General features: G+C 37.9%; 1 protein-coding gene across 1 annotated transcript in view; it reads right to left on the reverse strand.

Annotated features, from left to right (window-relative positions):
* cdh11 (cadherin 11, type 2, OB-cadherin (osteoblast)) overlaps positions 1-6602 on the reverse strand; it is a 57376-nt gene extending 50774 nt beyond the window's left edge. Inside the window, exon 1 of the mRNA XM_016443416.1 lies at positions 6134-6602. The gene's annotated coding sequence lies outside the window, so the exon portion shown is untranslated. The remainder of the gene's footprint in view (positions 1-6133) is intronic.
* Positions 6603-10425: the final 3823 nt, after the last annotated feature.

The following is a 10425-nucleotide window of genomic DNA, read 5'->3' on the forward strand; positions in this document are numbered from 1 at the left end:
TTTGCATAGCTTCTCAGTGAACTACGGCTCTGTGAAGTAAATGCTGCTCCATCTGAAAGCATGTGAAAATACCACATTTAATAACATATTTTTACTCCAAACTCACTTCATAACGTCAGTCGAGTGTTTGAAATAATCCTTATAATAAGTGTTTGAAATAAATCCTTCTGTGAGATGATGTGGCTTCTTAGAATAAGGCACGCAACATATTTCATAGTATTTAAGCAGTGATAAAGGCATTGCATTATAAATATACTTTATTTTAATGAAAATTATAATAATAAATACTCAGATAAACCGTATATTGCCGTAGTCGTGTGTTTATTAGTCACGTTGAATCAATGAAAGCAGTTGAATCTTTTGTTTATTCAGCTGCAGCGATAGGCATTTTCTGGGTTTCTTCTGCGAGGCGTATTTGGAGTTTCGGCGTGAGAGCGCCCTCTGGCCTTTGAGATTGGATGGAGATTTACTGCTGATCACAGAACCGTGCTTCACTGAAAGATACGCATGACAATCGCAGCTTCTGTCGAATCGCGATCTCGATTCCATTTCGATTTATCGTGCAGCCCTACTAGGAGGCTCTAAAGCACAGCCAAGCAACTGGAAAAACCTCAAGACTAATGCACTAAAGAGATAGACGTCATGTACCCTTCACTATCCATTAGTTAACAAGCAAAATTAATGAAATAAAAGGTGATATAATGCTCTGTGCCATCTTCCTGGAATTTGATGCAAGTGTCTAAAAGACAAGAAAAAACTATTTTAGCCAAAGCCTCCAGACAGTAATTTGATGAAGTTTAATGGGGAGTGATGAGGTCTGTAGTCAGAGACCACCTCTTCATTGAGGTTTAATAAATACAATTATGATTGGCACAGATTGCAGGGTAACCCTTAACTCGCCAAGCAGAGCGGCTCTTAATTAATGCCGCAGATTTCATCTGATATGCACAATAAATTACAATATAGTGTAACGAGACATAGCACAACACAGAATGGACTGGAATATTTACCTTCATAATAGATTTTAAAGCCATGCGCGCTCACGGCGAAGTCACTGGTGAGTCTCAAGGAGAATACAGATCCAGTGCTTGTGACGGGAGGTGGGATTTGGAAACCCGTTAACCTAAAGAGACCAAAGAGAAGAGAAATAAGCATAAGTTAGAAAAGAAAGATCTTATAACACATATCATCTTATAACATTTTTAGAAGTTTTCAGCACTCACTGTATGCACGGTGTTCGTTTTGTGATTTTTGTGATATTGAAACACAACTGATGATTTTTTGAGATACAATACTGTATAATAAATGAATATTCTTTATTCAGCAAGGATACATAAAATTTTTCAACAATGACAGTAAAGACATTTATAATGTTACAAACTATTTATATTTCAAATAAATGCTGTTCTTTTGAACTTTCTATTTATCAAAGGATCCTGGAGGGAAAATCCACAAAACATTTAAAGAAGCACAACTTTTTTCAACGTTGATAATAATGAGAAATATTTCTTGAACATCAAATTGTAATAATACTTCACACTTTTTATTGCATTTTTGATGCAACAAATGCAGCCTTGGATTCTACAAAAATAAAATAAAAATCTTTAAAAAGTCTTACTAACTCCAAACATTTATATTTGTAGTTGTGTATTTGTTTTGTAACACAGACAAACAAAGGTTGGACTCAACCCTATAATAATTTATTTATTAAAATAACAAATACGTTTTTTCCCATGTGGTGCAAGGCTTCCATTTTCGCGAGACGTGACATACGTACCAATAAGTACATATCAATGCAGTTTCCAAATGAAATGAACACTAGGTTCAGTAAAACTCTGACACCTTTTATTCCTTTTCACACAAATTTACAGAGTTTCGATTAATAAAGCGTAATTTTCGCACAATTACTTGAAGAATATCATATTATGACTTCAAAACTCTTTTAATTAATATGCTGGGAGATTTTAAAACTAATGCTTTTGAACGTTAGCACCGCACATATCCAGCTTCATATCTATGGGTTTTCATAGATGGTAGGTTTGTTCGGTAGCTCACCGAGTATGGAGACGTACTTGAGAGGTGAGGAACTCCGGTTCAAATCCCGTGTAACTACGGTTTGACAAAACAGTTGAAATCTGCATATAAGGAATCTCAAATGGGACAGTTGCATCAACCAATGCGTTGTTATATATGTTTTGCAGTTGTTAACACTATAGAGTAGGTTTAGGGTTGTGTTTGGTGTAGGGCATATTTCCAACACCATAGAGCATTAACTTTTAGCGACAGTCCCCAGATATTTGAATTCTCAACCGCCGCAATATGTACCTGAAGCAACGTAATAAAAACACAGCAATACGTACCTATAGCAACGTAATAATAACACAGCAATACGTACCTATATCAACGTAATAAAAACATGCCAGGGTTCACGTATTGAACCCGTGTTTTAGCGCCACTCAGTGGACATTTCTTTTTGAAACTGCGACGAAACGTGCAGTAAGGTACGTAAAAACAGTGTTGCAAAAAAGTACCCAGAGGTACGTATTTTTATGAGACCAGGTTGAAATAAAATCTGTCCACATTCTTGATAGTCCCTCAATAAAATAAAATAAAAAATGTCACTTTTCATAATTTAATCATTTTGTTTAATAAATGCATTATATTCTGCTGCATTTAAATGAGAAACATAAAAGTAAGCATGAGGACACCAGTGCACTTGAATCATTTTAAAATATGTGGTATATTATCCATGTATAGTCATCCATAAAAGAATACAGGATACAACAGTGAAAGAAGGGTGAGTTACATCATTGTCTTCAAAGGCAAAGGTTTAAAAAAAAGCAGTATGATGATATAGTGTTAGATCAAAGAGTGGTCTTGACATCAGAAAAAAGTATTTCCAAACTGCTTTGACAAAATCTACTTGGCCTGTGACACTCCAGGCTATCCAGGTTAAATGAAGAATATTAGCAGTGAAGCCTAAACCAGCATGCCATACTGTTGGCAGCAAATTCATAATGCATTCCTGTGTTTTCATTCATAATCCAATGCATTTTCAGAACAGCAGGCTTCAGATTGCCAACATTTTAGTGCGAGATCACATATCACACCAAATCTCATAAAACAACAAACACCAAACTGCAACTGGCACGTTGCAGCCACTGTTCGTATCAATTCATCCTCATATACTTCTGTTTCACTAAGAAGATCCTCTCAGGTATTATTCAATAGGCATCCTTTCCACATCTCAACATCTTTGTACAGCATTAGTCATGAGATCACAAATGATGAGTAACCTTTGTCATTGCACCGCCTTGTAAAGTAAAGCGTTAAAAGAATGAAAGGAAGAAAAGAAAATCACCCCCTGCTCTAAAAGTTAGCATATAAAAGGGTGTATGATTTTCTGCTTTGCTAATTGCTCTTCATAAGGGTGAATGGATGTATTCCACGCACCCACGCAGTGATTAGTACAACCACGTTCAGCATGAAGGCTGCTTTGTATAAATGAAGCTATAATTCTCCACTGTGTCAAATACTCTATTAATAATTCTTTGAGGGGAATTTTTAAAAAACGAACGCATCCAATTTATTCTCCTGTTGCCACATTTCATCCACCATATTTCAGAGTGGTAATTGTAGACTCTCTTCATGAATCTTTGTAAAAACACTTAAAGATGCAGGCCATCATATAAGCTGGTTATCAGATCAAACGAAGCACTTCAATCAATCACCAGGAAAGACCCCTAGAAAGTGCAGGGTTCTCTTATAGCACCATGCTACCAGTCAGACAATTGTATTTATGTGTTCCAAGGTCACTAACAGATGGCATGAGATTCCTGCACTGGAGACAGTTGGCACGAACAACTTGGCCCTGTCCAAGTGCCGGTATAATCATCATTATTCTGCACCTGAGTAAAAACCACCACAATGAGACCATACTGTCGAGGAGGCTGCCAGCAGAATCAGAAGGACTTTCTTCAGGCATCAACATGACTGAATTTACCTAGGTGTGGAGATTAATTTACCTTTTTTTCAGCAAAGCCAAATGATGTGCAAAAGCGCTGTTTGTCTGATCGTAACTTTGCTTTTGCCTTTCAAAAGACTGGCTTTAATGAAAGCTGAAATGAAACGCTCCCTCACAGAATATGGACTGATCAGAAGAGCTCTGAAAATCTGTTCTAGCTGAGGTATTTATTTCTTTAATTGAAAATTAAACTCAGCACAGAGATCTCTCTGCCTTGTTTGGATATGACTGGTGGTGAAAAAAAAGGTCTATTTGAGAAGCTTCACCAGTCACCATAACAAATGTCTTTATTTGTTGAAAATGACTGAGTCTCTTCCTCTATCGACTCGCAGTGATGTGGGACTGGAGCAGTGCAGCACCCAACACAATGCAAGAGCAAGATACCGGGGCTTCATTTTTTCTCCCTGTACACAACTCCAAGGTGGTAATGTGACACCAAAGGTAACAGAAGCCACTGACTAGAAAGATGTTAATCCTGACAAAGTGCCACAGCATTAGCCAGAGCCTCTGCTAGATTGAATTCTGCATCCCTCGGGAGCATGAGCAACACAGACGGTGGCGCTCAATCTTTTTGAGTGGCCCTCCGAGACAAAACTGTGGTAAGCAAACTGGGCCAGGACTAAAAAGAACAACAGCACCCTCTATTGAATGCATGTGAGTGTACATGGTGGTCTTCAAATGTTAGTATTGTTGTTATTATTATTATTATTATTATTAAAAATACTAATACTAACGCATTTATCTCTATGTTGCCCCATTTCAATTATCTATTTTATTATTGTTTTTTTTAACCTTATTTTAAATGCATAAGTATTGGATTGAGATTGATATATCTCTTTTTAGGCCTATATTTGAGAACTGTCACAAAGTAACAGACATCTTTTACCTATTGTATTGAGTCTGACAACTAAATAGCACAATTCGAAAAACATTTTAATGGCAAAATAGGCTAATCCTAGGCAATGTAACTATGACCAAAATATGATTTAAAAAAAAAAACATATTTATATACACACACACACACACACACACACACATATATATATACGTTTCACGGCCTTTCCTTAACAGTCAGATCCAAACGCACACTATTTCGCTTCACTAATTCGTTCACTGCATTGACTAGTTCTACGCGTCCTACCGAAGAAATGCAGAGCTGATATTGTTCATAAAAAATTTGTGTAATGATTCATGGTGTGATTCTCACAGTGGGGGGCATATGACTGTTTTTATGCCCGATGTTGTGCTCTCTCACCACCCGCACGACTCCTTCTTTCCCCACCGTGAAAGCTGAGGCGTTTGTGGATTCACTCCAGCGACAGGCGGCTCATTCCCTTCTACAAACCAGAAACTCGTGAACCCCACTACTTCTATCAAAATAATAACAAAAATCGATTTAACTTCTCCTTGAATAGATTAATAAATAAACAATCCGGGGACACCATTCCTGTACTATGCACAGATGGAATCGTTATTATGCATATTAGGCTACAGGCTATTAAAGCGGCAAGGAAAGTTGTGCCCAACACTCTCGATGATGGACAGTCTTATAATAATGCCAAAGTCACAAAAATAAATCTGATAATCTGATAGACTAATAACGTCCTATAACCATTAAAAAATAAAACTACAGCGTATTTCTGCACTACACATATATTATAGCCTATATTTTATTAACTTGACTACGTGATTTATTTTATTTTATTTATTTATTTTGATTGTTATTATTTGTTTATTTATTCATTTGCTCAGGCTCAGTGGAACGCAGTGCATCTCCACCACGTCGTGCTCACGATCTGAAGAGCAGCTCAAAACTAAAAGTTGAGCTACTCGCTGAGCCATGAGCAAGAGCTCCATGGTCCAGCAAATTGTCCACGAAAGCAAATCGCTCCTCTGAATGTCATGAGGCGCTCACATTTACTACAGACTAAGTGTGCATGGTTTACAATAGGTGTGCAGTCACTGCAAGAGAGCTGACTGCTGGGGAATGGAGAAAACCTTTGGTGAGAACGGCTGACCTGTCCTCTCCATTCCTCAGAAGACAGCTTTTTGCAGTCCAGCGTTGATATGATGCGCATTTCAGTCGTAAACAGCAGCATCACTTCCTACCTTTGAACACTTTCAAAGACGACACCGGATGTCCAGTGATGGTCCAAACAGCGGCTAAACGCTTCTTCTCTGACCAACAATCAACATCCAACAAGAGCAGTCTGTGTATTAGCACTCCAGACGCAGGGTCCTCCTTGTCAAAGTCCTCTCCCAGAATTGAAGCAAAACATAAAAGCCCGCATTATTATTATTTTTTTGTTCTTCCTTCTTCAAGTAAGTACCGAAGGCAACTGTTAAAGGAAGACTGGTGAAATAAAACTGAGGTATGTCCACGATCAGTCAGGTGCAGCTGCTCTGCGCGCACGTTCGCTCTGCTCCTCCAAGAGTCGGAATGGTGATGATGACCGGTGCGATGTAACGCAAGCAGGCTGTGTGTGTCTTACCGCCGGTGACTGTGTCGAGTCGACCCTCCTTCTCTCCCTGCGTTTCCAGATGGAAGCAGTTTCTCATCTGTCCTGTCGTGCGGTCCCATCTGAAGCGAGCGGCCAACGCAACTGTTAAACCGGCCTCTAAAATCCTCCTCCAATCAAAACAGGCGGATGAAAGCTGAGCCCCCACTGGGGAATGAAAAAGCCGCTCGTCTCAATAAAATAAAAGAATATAACAATTGTAAAAGTGCCACAATTCTCTTTGAAAAATCAAGCTAATAAAACGAATAAAGACAGTTTGCGAATCCACAATAACTCTTTTAATTTCGCACTTTTACTCTATGTTGTTTGTTTAGTTGACGTGATGGCTTAGGGAAGACCGGGGACTGCTGTCAACACATTTTGTGTATTTGTTTCGTCCGTAACGCTGTTTATTTATGCATATTTGATGTAATATTTCCATATCTATCAGCTACAAATTACTCCTAAATATTTATATTACTATACAGCAAAGTTATGGGTGGATTTATTGTGTTAATCAATTTAACTTTTTACAATATAATCATGTCCTCCATTATTTTAATTCAGGATGTAAATAAATCAATACAATCAAATATTTTATTTGTTTTATAGGTATGTTTTTTTTATCAAATAGGTGAAATGCTTTGGATGTTATCAATTTTAAATAGATAAATAAATAAATAAATAAATAAATAAATAAATAGTTGTGACCTGATTAGTAAATGCAATGTTAAAGCTGTTCTATGATGCAAAATATTGTAACAGCTCTGACAGAAACACCTGTTAATATATTTGCACACAATGCCTAAATCAATAATAATAATAATAATAATAATAATAATAATAATAATACTAATAATAATAGTTTAATCAAAATCTGTTCCCGATTTTTTATAATGACTTTAAGGTACTCAAAGCCATGCTGCATTTTGAATGTACAGGTGAGTTACAACTGTGTTACAAGACTCCCCAGTTTCCCCTGTTTCAAAGATGACTATCTTTTCAGAGTAATACAATTTTTAAGGTTAAATACAGTGTTGCACACATAAAATCACAGTGGAGAACAGCACACCGCTCACAAAAATTAATTTTGCAAATAGGTCATTATGTAGTAAGGCCATTACTCTGGTCATCATGTCAGAGCTTAATTGTAGGTTGGGTCTATAATTATGATATCCATTACTGCCCTGCTAATTGGAATGTCTACTCTTAGCATTGTGCATTGTTGATTGAAATTGGTATTCTACTGAAACTGCAGTTTGACCCACTTCTTTTCCATTTGTGGCTTAAGGTTGAGGCAGGGAAGTGAATGTGGATCATGCTGAAAAATAAAACTGATGTAATATCGCTGTTCAGGATCCCATTTGGAGTCTATCAAGAGAAATGCAAAACACTCCGTTTAGATGGAGAGTTTAATGAGATGAAAATCATTTTCTTCTCTCTCTTCTGTGTTGTTTTTGCAACATCATTATAATAAAGGAAGACAATACTGATTGTTCAGTAACAAATTGATTTCCTTAGGCGTATTTATGATTTCAGGTCCCACGGTCTCAGATTGAAGAAGTGTTGTGGTGTTCATTAAGAGCAGCTCCTGGTCATATTCAGCATGTGCTCTATTCCTGTCATTACGGCAAGAAATCTCAAACATGATCCTCTCTCCATCAGCCATTTGGCTGGGGATATAGTGAACAATCAATTCAGTCAGATTATTAGCCCGTCTAATAATTGAATTGAGCTGTCGCTCGGGTAATGGATTCACTGCTCACACGGTCGCTTCAGCCAAGGCTGGTTTAAAGAAGTGTGAGAGAGAGAGAAGTAGCGGAGGAGGGCAGGGGTGTGGATGGAATAGAAAAAAAGCTAAATGAAGCAGAGCGACAACGTTGGCAGTGATACCTCAGGATGGCAGAGCAATCAGATCCATGTCAGTTTTTAATCAGGTTCCATGGAGACACAAATTAGCCGTCACATAAGGAAAACGTCTTGCTTTGCCTTTCCATTTCACAATTGTATGTATCAACTTACAATTTTATATCTGAGGAGAGCCTCTCGAGGTTTCCCGGGAGGATTCCATGGCACCATTTATGCAGTTTGTCTTATTAACTTTCCACAAGAGATTATACGACCGTGGCAGCATTGTTTTGAAGTAACACATTAAAAGACCTGCTAGACTAAACCCACCATATAATATGCCTAAAAAGCCAAAGATGAACACATCTTTTATTGTTTTATCATTCATTCGCACAAACAAATGGCTGCCAATATCAATTGCACAGTCTTGCTGGGGCACAGTTGGGTAAATAAAATCAGACACCCATGCCAATGTACATCCCAGTAGCTGAAACAAACACGGCTTGAATTCAGACACACTTCAGAACTATTATTACTCTGTCTCTGTTTTTTGATCACGTATTCGCTGCAGAAACCGAGGAAGCTACCAGACACATGCACTCTTTGATATAATATCCATTTTGTCTAACCCTATTTTAATCCATTACGAGACACTGATATCTGTTGGTGGATCAGAGACCTGGCAGGGGTCTCGGCACAGAGCACAGAGAGGAGCTGATTACGCACTCTATTGCGGCGGGAGTTCAAATTAAAGAAAAACAGAACAACCTCAGTCACAGTAATGGAGTGGCACATCTGACACCTTATCAGTTGGAGTTGCTCATCAGAGAGAGCTTGTTTTATTTTCTTGAAGAGATTTTCCACAGATATGGTTGTGAGTGGGGTGCCGCCTTTCTACTTGAGGTGATTCTGGAAACATGGGGTCCTTGCTCTTTATCAGGTCGTGTCACATCAGACGAGGCACGGGAAGACTGTGAACAAGCAAACAAACAGGCGTGTTTTTCTGTCTCTTCCTCTTAATCTTGCTTTGTAAAGTCTGAAGTTTTTCACTCCTTTATACTCACTCTTTTCTCACTTGTGGTTTACGACTTGTGCGTGTGATTTTGTTCCAGAAAATCAGAAAAGACCCCGTAAGAAGAGTTACACAAAAATATGCCAGGAGCTTCATCTTCGTAATGAACCTTGTCATTCTAAATGGAAAATATACAAGCAGGAGGAAGCCCTATGAATAATTTAATGAGGAAATCACGAGGAGAGGCCTTTCACATTACTGCAAATGATTACTTTTTTTCTGCTGATACGAGTCTTTATGATGAAACTGGCTAATTGCTGGTGCAGCTGGATGACAGTTTCACTCTCAGGCATATATGCTAATATGGAAAGATTTCAGTGGTGTCATTTAAGCGACAGAGAATTATTTTAAAGAATACAAAGAACTTCTATAGAAACCTTTGTCTCCCGGATGACAGCGTGCTCCGACACTTGCTTCCTAAATAGACAATTAAAGCTTGAGAGTTTCTTTTATACAGGCTGTACACTGAAATCATTGCAAGTGTATGCAACATCCTTCAGCAAGACTTCAGAAAGAAACAATTCACAACATAAACTGTTAGTTATAGTCTTACTTTGGGGGAGGGAAATAGATCAAAGGGATAGTTCAGCCAAAACTGAACATTCTGTTATCATTTACTTACCCTCATATCATTCCAAACCTCTAAAGAAGTCCATACATTGAAAGTCAACAGGGTCCAATCCAATGTTGTTTTGGACCCCATTGACTTTAATTGTATCTGCAAAAACAGTTGAAACAGCCTTTGAAATAGCTTCATTTGCATTCCAGTAATACGGGTTGGAATGACATGAGGGTAAGTAAATGATGACAGAATTTCATTCATGAGTGAATTCCTTTAATCTATTTTCACTTTGCCACTCAAGCTAAGTATTAGTCTCTATTTGCTGCTTAGAGTCCTTAAATTTAAATAGGTAAAAGTGAGGTCTGCTTTAGACAGTTGGCAATGAGTGCAAGGACATTGGCAGGTATAGCGGATATAATTG

This window comes from Sinocyclocheilus anshuiensis, unplaced genomic scaffold (genome assembly GCF_001515605.1).
Source record: "Sinocyclocheilus anshuiensis isolate Anshui unplaced genomic scaffold, SAMN03320099.WGS_v1.1 scaffold1527, whole genome shotgun sequence".
Lineage (NCBI taxonomy): Eukaryota > Metazoa > Chordata > Actinopteri > Cypriniformes > Cyprinidae > Sinocyclocheilus > Sinocyclocheilus anshuiensis.